At 44.1% G+C, this 13,492-nt stretch overlaps 1 long non-coding RNA gene and 2 other non-coding genes across 3 annotated transcripts; all 3 read right to left on the minus strand.

The window, feature by feature from the left end:
* Positions 1 to 2,668: 2,668 nt before the first annotated feature.
* Positions 2,669 to 2,750, minus strand: TRNAS-GCU (transfer RNA serine (anticodon GCU)). The gene has a single exon. It is a non-coding gene; the product is annotated as a tRNA-Ser (tRNA).
* A 2,250-nt stretch (positions 2,751 to 5,000) lies between these two features.
* Positions 5,001 to 7,741, minus strand: LOC129507629 (uncharacterized). The gene is made up of 4 exons (XR_008664041.1): positions 7,527 to 7,741; positions 7,053 to 7,311; positions 5,329 to 5,490; positions 5,001 to 5,205 (listed from the first exon to the last, which is right to left on the minus strand). It is a non-coding gene; the product is annotated as an uncharacterized LOC129507629 (long non-coding RNA).
* TRNAQ-CUG (transfer RNA glutamine (anticodon CUG)) lies at positions 6,674 to 6,745 on the minus strand. The gene has a single exon. It is a non-coding gene; the product is annotated as a tRNA-Gln (tRNA).
* Positions 7,742 to 13,492: the final 5,751 nt, after the last annotated feature.

The following is a 13,492-nucleotide window of genomic DNA, read 5'->3' on the forward strand; positions in this document are numbered from 1 at the left end:
AATTGAAGGTCTAACATTATTCTTGTAAGAAGTTTGGAGGGGAAGGGAAAGACAGGCATTAAACTGAGGGAACAGCAAAACCAAAGGATATTTTTTTCTCTTTTCTTTTCTTTTCTTTTTGGTAAGATTAAGGGCCTTAATAGCAGTTCCCTAGAGGAGAAGAAACAAGAAATTCTCTTGACATAACAGAACTAGCTGGCACTCCAATCCACGTGTGTAGCAGCACAACAGCAGTATCTGAGGATGAGAGTACTTTGGGCAAAAGGACACTGCCTCTGAAACAAAGGAACCGGATGCATCACCAGTGGCTCTTCAAAGGTTTCAGTTGTCTGTTGCCTTTAATTAATCTCTAAAAAGAGAATATATCCTTTTATGATTATAATAAGGAAATGCCTATGAACAAAATAGATAACTTTTTTGACAAATGCCTAGGAAAGGATGGTGTCAGCCAAGTTCATCCAAGGCATTAAGTAGCAGCATCTATGCAGCCAGGCCATGATCAGTGTTTGGGGTTGGAGGTAAATATCCGCAATCTGTGCATACTTTTGATTTCTTCTTTTAGTGCCTGATTGATCATCTGATGCTGCTGGATGGTTCTCTTCTCCTTAAATTCTTGAGTCGATATGGATTTCATACATCGCTCCACAGCCTCCTGAAATGTCAGTGACTTGGATAGCTGTAGCTCCAGGAAAGTTTTCCTTGAGAATCCGGGTCACTTTGAGCTCCCCCTCAGTCTGTGAGACAAACAGCCCCTGGGCACAGTGAACAAGAGGAGGCCCGCCATGCAGGGCCTACGAGGCCCGCTGCCCGAGGTCACCACCTTTGAGGAAAATTTAGTAAGTAAAGTACTCTTCAGTGAATTTCTACATTGTAACAAGAAAGTACAAATTCCTATAACAACAAGCACCTTAAATAATGAAAAATTTTAAAAATCACATGGAAAAATATAAATAAAGTGATGGGTTGGAGGACCAGAGGCAGGGAGAAGGGGCAAGGGTACTGCTTTGATCCTTTACATTTATGGGTATGCACTTTGACTTGCAATAGAATGTGCAGAAAATGTTGGAAATGAAATACCATCATCCTGTAACCAGCCTAGTAAAGACTGGTTATTGATACACACTAACTCTGAGGGGTAACTCTAATGGGCCACGGGGAGGCTGCTCCATCATGGCCACTTTGGCATTCACAAAACGTGCATAACCTGAACCTAATTATGGGCAAAAAAAAAAAAAAATCTCACAAAGCACAAATTAAAAGCGTTATTTAAAACAACAACAGCAACAAAATAAACAACAAAGTGAGCCATTGCCATACACTCAAAAAATGTCAATGTCATAAAAAAGAAAAAGGCTATGGAGATGTCTTAGATGAAAGGAAATTAAAAGGATATGGATAACTGATGTTAACTAACTGGAATTTAAATAAAAACATTTTAAAAAAGAGTATGGGCAACTGATACAATAGCTAATCCGTGGCGGGAGGTGCTATAAAGGACATTATTGGTCAAAAGATATATTGAAATACGGGTGACGAGATTTTTAAAACAATATCATTAGATACACTGAACTGATACATCTACTGTCATTATATAGAGAGAATATCCTTTTTAGGAACTATCTATTTATTTTAAGATATTTATTTATTTGAGAGACAGAGAGAGAGGACAGGAGCAGGGGGAGAGGGAGAAGCAGACTCTCCACTGAGTGAGCCCTACGGGGCTGGATTCAGAGTCTTGGGGATTAGGACCTGAGAGGAAGGCAGATGCTCAACCCTTTAAGCCATCCAGGTGTCCCAGGTAATAACTATTTAAATATATAATAGCAAAAGGCTATGAAATATACAATTTACTCTTACATGGTTCTGAAAACAGAAATATAGAGATGAAGATGGAGACTACATCTAAGTTGGAGTGAGGTGAGGGTAGAGAGAGGGAGAGAGAGGGAGGGAGAAGAGGAAAGGAGAGGGAGTGGTTACTAATGTTAATAGGTGAATCCCAAAAAAAGGTATATAGGTAGATTTTTTTACTGTTCTTATTCTTACCAGTTTTAAGTGTGAATTTATTTCCAAGGAAAGTGTTTAAGATCATCATAATGGCAATTTGAAAAAGTAAAGAAAGAATAGTATGATAAACCAGCATAAAGGGCTAGCAGCATTTTGTCATGTCTTTCTTCCATTATTCGCCAGCCACCCATCAGCATTTTGAAGCAAATCCAAGAGGGTATGTCCCAAGCGCTGCACTGTGACAAGAAACGAGGAAAGGTAAGAATGACTGAGGCCTGAGGATAGGAAGGAGGTGGACAGCGTTGTGCACTGTTCATAGAGGGGTCCTGACCAAAACCTTGGCTTCTTTGGCTCTGAGCTGCGTTGTGATAGGATGGGGGAGTGTCCCACCAGGATGCCCTGAGTCCCCCTAGGGCACCGTCCACCTGCCGGATGTGTAAGGAGCAGGAAGAAGCAATAAATAGTGTTCTAAAAGCAGAGAGCTGTGGCTCTCACCCAGACGGGTGGGAGCCCACACGTCCCAGCGAAACTACCTGTTGGAAGGGAGAGGGAAGGTGCAGAAAGGGAAGCAGGAAAGTTGCACGCCGGGGAGCGGTGGTCCTTGGGGCAAGTCACTCAAAGAAGCACAAAACAGAGGCCTGTGCTCCTGAGAGGGGGAGAAAGCCGACGAGGATGGGATTCGAACCCACGCGTGCAGAGCACAATGGATTAGCAGTCCATCGCCTTAACCACTCGGCCACCTCGTCACCTGAAGGCTGTGTGTCTTGAATACTCTCTTAACTCGTACATTTAGCAAACATGGGTCCTGGGACGCGGCCTTGTTTTCAAACTACAGTCGTCCAGTCCCAGAGAATTCTCTCGTTAGACCAGTTCTTCTCTCACCTTCCCCCAGGGAGCCTCTCTCACCTTAGCCTGCCAGCGTCTCCTGCCTCCAGGGTCATCCTTCCTTGGTGATCATACTGGCCTCCAGGCCCAGGAAATTCTGTTCTCCCTAAACTCCAAAATTTGATTTTCTACCCGCTGCATTCTAGTATCCCCTCTGCCCTCGATTGGCCAGCTTTCCTTCTCTGCTCATTCTTCAGATGTCAACTAAGCCCTGACAGCCCCCTAGCCCTTTCTTCCCTTGCATTAGTACCTCGAAGCTTTACAGGTGAGTCTGGGGATCCCTGGGTGGCTCAGGGGTTTAGTGCCTGCCTTTGGCCCAGGATGTGGTCGTGGGGTCGAGTCCCATGTCAGGCTCCTAGCATGGAGTGTGCTTCTTCTGCCTCTTTATGTCTATCATGAGTAAATAAGTAAGATCTCTTAAAAAAAAAAAAAAAACTACTTGTGAATGTATTTTCTTCATTCCACATCTGCTACAGAATTGTATTGTAATATTATGTCTTTTTATGCTCAAACATCCTATTGTGCCACTATGCAACTGAGAGCATAAATTGAAATCTAAGTTTTTGTTATTTCCAAGGATGATACATCTGTTCAAGACTATTCTTCTGACTTGAATTGCTTTCGTATTTATTTATTTATTTATTTATTATTTATTTATTTATTTATTTTGCTTTCGCTTTCGTATTTAGTAGTAACACACAATAAAAGATACACACCGATAATTTTGAGAAGTAATTTACTATATATATGAAGTAGAATTGCACTAGAAATGCATTCTTTAGTGAAAGTGCTGGGAATATTTTCCCCTATCAAGTTATGTGTCCTCAGAGGAAAACCTCTTTTGACTGGAATGAGAAGAATTTGGTGGGAATTAACAGCAAAAAGACCACTGTTTTGTGCTTCTGAGTAAGTGTGGGGCTTTTACAAAAGATGTTTTTATGATTATTTAAGGTGCATGATCTTCAATACATTTTTTCTATCCAAATTTAATAAATATAGTCGTGAATCACAGTGATAGTGAAGAGGGGACTTGCAACCCCGTAAACATAGTTTTACAAAACATGATGATCTATTTCCTCTGACAAAAGTCAAGGAGGAACATTGTCTTATGAGTCTGAATAAGTGTAAAAAAAAAAAAAAGAAAAAGAAAAAGTAAAGCCCTAACTTCCCATGACATGTGTGCATTCCTTTCCTTTAAAATGTATGGGTACTCAGAAGTGGAGGGGAAATTTATCATCTCCTCCACGAAGAAACCGTGGAAAATATACAACGGAAACACTGATCTGTGTCTTGTTTACAGACAATAATTACTGACTAGGGAAGATGCCAATATTATCAATTGTTCTTTCTTGTCAACAGGAAATATCCCCCTCCACCTCGAGGTCACATGCTGCAGTAAGTTGTTAGTAAAAAGTAATAAAAAGGCTTGATTTGCAAGGGGATGTGGAAGTAGCCATGGCTCACATCCACCAGGAGCAGAGTGAACACGCCAAGGTACTTGTTAGTAAAGTATTGTACTGTGTCTGCGATTTCCAGTTCTCCAGCCCCTGCTGCAGGGCGCGCTGGTTTGTCTCATCTTCACTAACACTAGGCTGTTTTTTTCTCACCACATTTCCTTCCTTCTTGCTGGCTGGCCTGCTGCTTCCCCCCCTCCATCAATTTCCTAAATGAAAGTCCCCAGCAATTCCCAGAATGACTGCTGCACAGCCAACTTCAAAGTCAAGTAGTAGTTCCAATAATTCATTTTTGCTTTTGTTTCTCTTGCCTTCATGGATGTATCTTGCAAGACAAGACGTTGCAGTGGAATATTCCTCAGCCATTAGAAACGACAAATACCCACTATTTTCTTCGATGTGGAGAGACCTGGAGGGTATTGTGCTGAGTGAAATAAATCAATCGGAAAAGGACAAACGTTATATGGTCTCATTCATTTGGGGAATATAGAAATTAGTGAAAGGGAATAAAGGGAAAGGAGTGAAAATATCAGTGAGGGTGACAAAACATGAGAGACACCTAACTCTGGGAAATGAACAAGGGGTAGTAGAAGGGGAACTGGGCGGGGGATTGGGGTGACTGGGTGATGGGCACTGAGGGGGGCACTTGGCGGGATGAGCACTGGGTGTTATGCTATATGTTGGCAAATTGAACTCCAATAAAAAGAAAAAAAAGTCAGGTAGTAAATGTCTTATTCGTGTCTTACTGAGCCCCGGGACAGTATTTCAGGCAGCTCTGAAGAACTCACCGGGGATTGTAGGCAGGAACTGGCTCCAGAGCAGCTCTCCAAATCCTTGCACTTACAAGGTATAATCTGATAGGCTGTAAAAATAGATACATACTGATTTCCACATTGATACTCAAAAGACCCACATGTCCTGTTAATACATATATTCCTATCATATCCAATTATTTAAAAATAGTGCTTGTATGCCGCCACTTAACTGGTTTTGTGGGTTTTTTCCTGTTGTCCATATTTCCTGAGATCATCCGAAAAGGTCACAGAAGGCTGATGCACAAGGGCTTCTGGGTCCGGAGCTGCATAGACGGCTGAGGAGCAGCCCGGAGGAAGGCCCACAGGGGACCCTCACCTAGAAGGGTTGAGGCCTGCGGAGTAAACATCAATGTTCTCCGAAAGAATCTATGGATCAGCTCTTTGGTCTCTGTCCTGAACCAGCCAAGCTTGCTCCTGCAACCCAAAGCACTGCATCTACCCAGTAATGATTACCGCATATCATTATCTTCCCATCCCCCCGGGTCTACCCACCCAGATCTCCAACCTGGCTGCTGCTGCTGCGGTTTTTGTGCTCTTGCCCCCAAGGACAGTTTTCTCTCTGCCTAGATCAACTCAGCTAGACACACAACTCAGGGGTAAATCCTTTTCTTAATTTCCATGACTTTTATCAGCAGGTGACAACCACCACATTTCCTCTTGCTCTTCCCATAGGCCACCTTCCCTGGAGTCTCAGTTTGGGGATCACTTCCAGATTTCCAGTTCCAGCAAGACTGGGGAGATTTCCTTGTGCATTTGCTTCAGAGATTTCTACCACCTACTCCCGCTTTCCCGCCCCCAGGTGTGCACCACAAGCATTAAGCTGTTGGTTGGCTAGTGTCAAGGCCAGGGTCAGACAGCCCCAAAATGGGCCACTTTGGCTGGCAGATTATTTTGAGCTGAAAACAATCAAGGCCCAGAAAACTCAGAAACTTTGGCACCCCCTCACCCCTAACTGCCTAAAAGAACCCATTCCAGGAAGAGAGCTATCCCCATAGATAAGGACCTCATACTCTGAACTAGAGGTGATAGGGAAGAACCTGAAAGGCCTGTTTGATCAAAGTGCTCTTTGTGTCTCATTGTTTTTGAGTAGCCCAGCAAACATATGTTTACCAAACTTTTTTTTTTTTTCATTGCCCTGTGAAGTATTTTCCTTCCATTCGAAGTCACGGACCCCCTACCCCTTTCTCCTTAGTTTGGAATAACATATATACCTCATTTTGCCTATCTTTGGAATCTCATTCTGTTTGGGTTCCCTGAACCTTTGAAATTAAATTTGTTTTTTTCCTTTTAATTTGTCTCATGTGAATTTAAGTTCTTAGTTCAGCTAAAGAATATTGAAAGGCAATGGACATTTTTCTGGTCCCCAGTGCTGATGACTGCAGACCCTGACTCAGTCAATACTTGTGACAGGAATATCAAGAATAAGTTTGAGCACAGCGATTTGCATGGGGAAAAAAAAAAAGTATGAGTAACAGAAAGAAGATGAGTGTGTAAAAGTTAAAGGAAGGCCACCAAAGGTCCCACCGAGATTTAAACTCAGATCACGGGATTCAGAGTCCAGAGTGCTAACCATTACACCATGAGACCCACCTCTGGGTTCTTCCCTAAAGGCTTGGTTGACCTACTTCCTTAAATCCAGTTGCTTGAAAAGTGGGAACATTTTGCTTTTCCTCCTCTAGGATTAAGTCATGGACGGTTACCTGTCGCACACCCTCTACCCCAGAGTCTTACTGCAGCGCCCTGACCTCCAAACGTCAGGAATCCTCCCTCCACCCACCCCCGAATCCCAGGCGGTTCCCCAACTGGGTGCCCGGTAAAACAGGTGAGGCCGCGACAGAGAGGAGCCCTGAGCGAGGTGCAGGCCTTGGGGCAGGTGCTTCTATTGTTCCCTGACCTCAGGCCCAGGGCCGCCTTGCGAGATGGGGGCCACCGTCGCTACTTTGCAGGGGCACACCGGAGGCAGAGTCCCAAGGTCCTTCGCTCCGCTTCGTTATCCGGTCTCATCTCTTCCCGAAGGTCTCCTTCCGTGGGAGATCCCTGCGCTCCAGGCAGGTTTCAGCGGGCCCGCAGCGGCGGCGCTGGCGCTCCCGGATTAGAAGTGCAGGTGCTTGCGCCTCCAGGCTGGGGGAGGGTCCCTGCGTGGCCGGGAGCACCTGCGGGTCGGGAAGCGGACGCGAGGAGGGACAGATCAAGTGCCTCCCCCCACCCCCGTCCTCCCGCTCCTGAGCGCTCATCAACCCGCAACGTGGACAGGACAGACCAGACCTCCAAACAGCCCAGAGCACGACCCCCGCCCGGCCCCGACGGCGAGCGCCCCTTCCTCGGGCCTGCACCGGAGCCCTCGCCGGGAACAGCCGCAAAACCAGACCTGTCCGCGTGGTGCGTCTCTGCGGGCGCAGCGTGTCAGCATCGGAGCCTCCGCCGGGCTGAAGCGCCGCCGACCTACGCACATGCTGAACAGGGAATTGAGGGCCGTTTCGGTGGTGGTATAGTAACAGGACAGGGCTGTCCTCCCAGAGGTTTACCGGATTCCATTCTCGTTCGCGGAGAGCAGACCCAGGGGGATTCCAAGTCCGCCTGTAAACCCTGGAGGCCGGGAGGCAGGGAGGCGACCCGATTGGGCCGCAGGGGCCCCCGCCCTCCCCCCGCCCGCCTCTCCTCCCCGCCCTTTCCTGGGCACACAGGGTAAAGCACAAACCCCGCCCGCTATGTCCTAAGAGTTTTAGGTGTACCCTCTGCATCACTGTCAGCATCGTCGTGAACGTTTTCACCTTTTACAGATGGAGACACATTGCCTCAACCTAGGGAAGGACAGAGCCTGGAGATCCAAGCCAAGTAGTCTGGCACCAGGTCGAAGGGACAACGGGAAGGGCTGCCCGTCACTTAGTGACATGGTCTCCCTCATTCAGCTTTAAGAGGTATTGTTGGGAATAAGTAGTTCTATGTCTAGGCTGGGAGACTTACTGATGTCTTAATTCTTTTTAAAAGTGTCATCAATATTATTTTTTTAACAGAGAGGGAAAAAGCTTGAGGATTTAAGAACACTCTTTTTTTACATTTAACCACCAATGAGCACACTGCAAAACCACTGACTCTACTAACAATGTATCCAGAAGAACCGGCTTCTGACTTCAGTGTCAGTTCCCTGAGACAATTGCCTTCGAACTTGTTTTCCCTCAGCTCTGGGCAACCAATCCTCCTCCCCCAGAGACAGAGCCTAGGACACTCAGGTCAGGGTGGCCTAGCTCGGAAGCCAGGCCACTTCCTCAAAATCAGTCTGAGCCCAATCCTAGGGTCTGAACACACAGACCAGGATTTTAGAGGTCAGCTTTTGTAGAAGGGTGGAGAGGGAGAGTGTCTGCCTCAGACACTCCTGTCTATCTCATGGAATAAAAGTGTTCATAACTGCCAGAATTCCTTGAGTGATTTGTTTGCTCAAGTAATAAAATAATTATACACCAGATACCTATGCTATACATATCATAGGTGCATTTAAGAAATAATAAAATTATGACATAGTTTTTTTAAAAAAAGATTTTTAAAAAAGATTTTATTTATTCATGAAAGACACAGAGAGAGGCAGAAACACAGGCAGAGGGAGAAGCAGGCTCCATGCAGGGAGCCTGGTGCGGGACTCTATCATGGGTCCTGGGTCTCCAGGATCACACCCAGGACTGAAGGTGACGCTAGACCTCTGAGCCACCCAGGCTGCCCTTTAAAAAAGATTTTATTCATTTATTTGACACAGAGAGAGAGCACAAACAGGAGGAGTGGCAGGCAGAGGCAGAGGGAGAAGCAGGCTCCCAGCCCAGCAGGGAGCCCAGCTGGACCGCTGGATCTAGGACCCAGAGAATAGGACCAGAGCCAAGGCAGATGCCTAACCCACTGAGCTACCCAGATGCTCTATGACTGTAGTATCTAAAGACTTATTCACAGGAAGTAAGAGGTCACCTTCCCAGTAGCCTCTCAAGCTGAATGTTTGATGCTCCCTGACTAACCCCAGAGGTGGCTTCTATATCAACAGCACCATGATCACTCTAGTTATGCACAAAACAATGTTTTGAGTCACCTCCATGTGTTCTCACTCTGTGCCCTCTCTCTCTCTTTCTGCTCTACATCTGGGTTGTGGCCTGAGTTTGTGGTCCACACCCCTATTCAGGACTCACAGCTGGACACTCAGCTCTTCCAATGGCCTCCACCTACATCTCAGCCTCCTGCTCTACACCAAATCTTTCATTTTTTAAAATTCATTCTCTTTAAAATAGTAAATATCGGGATCCCTGGGTGGCGCAGCGGTTTGGCGCCTGCCTTTGGCCCAGGGCACGATCCTGGAGACCTGGGATCGAATCCCACGTCGGGCTCCCAGTGCATGGAGCCTGCTTCTCCTTCTGCCTATGTCTCTGCCTCTCTCTCTTTCTCTCTCTGTGACTATCATAAATAAATAAAAAAATTAAAAAAAATAAAAAAATAAAATAAAATAGTAAATATCTGGGTGGTTTCTTGTAGTATATAATTTCTGTTGAAAATGCAAAACAAGGAAAATTGACCTCCTTCCAAACCCACTCCAGTGGTTCCCATAGGTAACTGTTTTATGAAAAGATTGGATTATAATCTTTCAACTTTGCTTTTGGCCTATGGGAAAAAATATTTATCTACACTTCGGTAGCTATATTTATACACCAATAAAGCCCAATAGATGTAATGTTACATAATTTTTAAACATATGTGTGCTGGACACACTTCAAACACTAATACATAAAATTTTGCCTTATCTTATTTGTTTGAGTCTGTGCTGTAGTGTAATTTATTTAACCATACCTTATTTGTTGAACATTCTGGTGATTCCATGTTTTCTCTCTCATTAAGAAGTTTCATACTAATGCACTTCACCCTCTGCCCCTAGACCTGTCACCTGCTGCCTGCCTTCCCAAGGCTGACCCCTACATCCTCATGCATATGCCCATCTCCTAGAACTTCCTGCTGTACCTCTCTGGCCCTGACAGCTTGCTGCTGGTCCCTCTACAGATAGAAACTTTGACCTCTAGATCCCAGTCTTGTTTCTTTTGTGAGAGCCTGGGAAGGCCTAAGGCTAGTATTTTACCTCCTTGGGATGTAGAAAATTGTGTCTGGACCATATATTAAAGTCTGGCAGGGCTGCAGACACAGAACCCTGTCCCCAGGCCTTTGTGACCCAGGTGCAAGCAGCAGAGGGGAGTACAGCAATTTCCACTTGACTCTTGAGGGAAGGGGAGAAGCATAAGACCATGGTTCTCTCATCTGTCTAAAGAGATTATTGCCCTCATGCCTTATGCAAGTTCGGTCTTTGCCCCTGTGATTTTAATTTCCATTTCCCTAATGACTAGCCATGAGTTTTTCATGTGAATAGCCAACTGTGCCCACACTCTTTGTGGAAAGGACCATCCTTTGTATCATTGAATGGCCTTGGCACTTTTGTTGAAAACCAGTTGGCAGTATGTGGACAGGGTTACTTCTGGACCCTCAGGTGTGTTCTGTTGATTTGTGTGTCTGTCCTGTGCCAGTAACTCAGTCTTGGTTACTGTATCATTGTAGAAAGTTTTCAAATCAACAAGTGTAAATCCTCCAACTTTGGTCTTCTTCTTTGAAAATTACATTTCCTTTCCTGGGTCTTTTACATTTCCATATGGATTTTAAGATGAACTTTTCTGTTTCTGGGGGGAAAAGGCTTCGCTGAGATTTTGATCAGATGGCAGGATCTAGGAAAGACGAAATTTCCCAGGCAGCGAGGTTCATTTGTGGTTGAAAATGGATTTTTTTTGTTTTAGTTTTTCTATTCCTGCTAAGTTGGATGGAAAGAGAAAAATAGGAAAAAGTCTACCTTCTCAGGAAGACCTATTACAGAAACAGGGATTTAAAATTGGAAGCAAAAACAGAGAGAAATTAGATTGGCTGGTTAGCTCAGCTGATTAGAGCATGGTGCTAATAATGCTAAGGCTACAGGTTTGAGCTCCCTATGAGCATGTTGTCACTTTCTCTCTTAACACTTTGATTTCAATACTACCTACAGACATTTCCTTATACTTTTCTAAATAAGGCTGGCACTTGAAGTGGCTTCTAAATGACTACTGTCCTAAGAGTGGCCTACTGGCCCAGTCAGTAGCGCAGGTGATTCTGATCATGGGTTTGGGAGTTCAAGCCCCACCCACCTTGACCAGAGAGCTTCTTTTGTCCAGGATATATCCATTCTATTATTTTACAATCAATTGTTTCACCAAAAATCTTTCCGTTAACTTATCTGTCTTCAGCATTTACTCACAGTTTCAGCCTGAAAGGAGCCTTTCCAGCTTCTAAAATTCCTAAAATAGTCATTTTATTCATATTTAGCAGCTAAAAAGCATTTTACTTCCCCCATTTTCCTTATAAATTATTTCTGGAATTTCTGAGACCACTAAGGTAATTGCTGAAATGTGTGGACATTTCTGGTCGTCATCACACTGGCTGGTTCTTCTGGCATTTAGTAACTGAGGCTAGGCATGCTGAGCATCCTAAAATATGCTGGATAGTCCACAGATTGTCCTGAGCTCCACCAGACTTCCAATCGTCCTTCTGGAGTGAAAAGTGAAAATGTGAAAAGTGAAAATGCTTTCCTTACCCGAGCCTAAATCTGAATTCTCTTTGCATATAGATGCAAGCATTTTACATGGCTTTGGTGTCTACCAAATTGATAAACTGAGGATTGGTTGACTTGTTTTACCTGCTAAGCGGTGCTTATTATAGAAAATTGTGTCATTGAGACCAGTTCATTGGGTTTTGAGTTAGAAATGAAACATGCTTTGTCATGATTCTGAGTCTAGATATCCAAGTACACCAAGGGCGTGCATCAGTGCCAGATACACACAGTAAGTGTTCCATCCACAGACAGATGTTGATTGAATGAATCCTCCCTGACAGAGGGCATGCTGCCCATGCTTTTATTTTGCCATTCTGGTAGGCAGGTGAAAAGGTATACTCCATAGAGTTTAATTATTTATATTCCTCTGATAATGAGTAAGTCTAAATATCTTGTCATATATATGAGACATTTTTATTTCTTTTCTGTGAACTGTGTGTGATATCCATTCTAAAGTGTTGTTAGTCTTTTTCCTTCTGATTTGTGGGATCTCTTTACATATGAGAGCTGTTGGTCATTTGTCTATGATGTGAAACAAATATTCTAATTTGTCATTTGCCTTTTGATTTCCCTTAGGATTGATTTTGTCTTGCCCCAAAATAGTCATTTTTGTAGTTATACATATCAAATTTTCAGGTTTTTAGTTTCTGTTTTTCCACTTTACTGTCATAGAAACTTTTACCTAAGTGTTCTTTTGGAATATTCACATTTCTGTATGTTACATTTGATTCTATGAGCCATTGGAAATGTGTCCTTTTTAACACGTGCTGTATGATTCCTGCACAGTGATTCCCCTTGCTCCCCCACCCAGAGGGCTACACAGCTACCCATGCCATTCTTTCTCCACAGATCTGAAATACTGCCTTTATCAGGTGTATATCCTTGCTCGTTTCCCCATTTTAAGTGGTACTGTTTTCTTTGAGAGTAAAAGAGGGATCCCTGGGTGGCGCAGTGGTTTGGCACCTGCCTTTGGCCCAGGGTGCAATCCCGGAGACCCGGAATCCAGTCCCACGTCAGGCTCCTGGTGCATGGAGCCTGCTTCTCCCTCTGCCTGTGTCTCTGCCCCCCCCCCATGTGACTATCATAAATAAAAGTTTTTTTTAAAAAAAAGAGAGAGTAAAAGAGCACGGAACCTGGATCTTATCTCCATAAATTTGAGTTTAAATTCCATATTCCCCCCCCCTTTTTTTTTTACAATTTTCTCCTTTTTGAAATGGAAATACTCCCTTATACAAATCCCTGCAAAAAACAAACAAACAAACAAACAATAAAAATTAAAATGGCAGGGTGCCTAGGTGGCTCAGTTGGTTAAACATCTGCTTCTGCTCAGGTCATGATCCCAGGGTCCTGGGACTGAGTCCCATGTTGGGCTCTCTGCTCAGTGGGGAATCTGCTTCTTTCTCACACATATTCTCTCTCTCTCTCTCTCTCTCTCTCTCTCTCTCTACCTATCTCAAATAAATAAAATCTTCAAAAAATAAAAAAAATAAAAATGACAATTGGTTAAGGAGTCTAAATCCATTTTCCCTGTAACAGAAATTACTCCTTTCTTTTACAAACTCCCTTTACTGGACAACTTTCTTGTCCTCATTCAGTTACATCTTTGTGGTTCTTTAATATTTTAATCATTCATTTATGCTATGCCTAAATGTGAGTCATAACATCTCATTAGCACATAGGGGAGC

Source organism: Nyctereutes procyonoides, unplaced genomic scaffold (assembly GCF_905146905.1).
Source record: "Nyctereutes procyonoides isolate TBG_1078 unplaced genomic scaffold, NYPRO_anot_genome, whole genome shotgun sequence".
Taxonomy (NCBI): domain Eukaryota; kingdom Metazoa; phylum Chordata; class Mammalia; order Carnivora; family Canidae; genus Nyctereutes; species Nyctereutes procyonoides.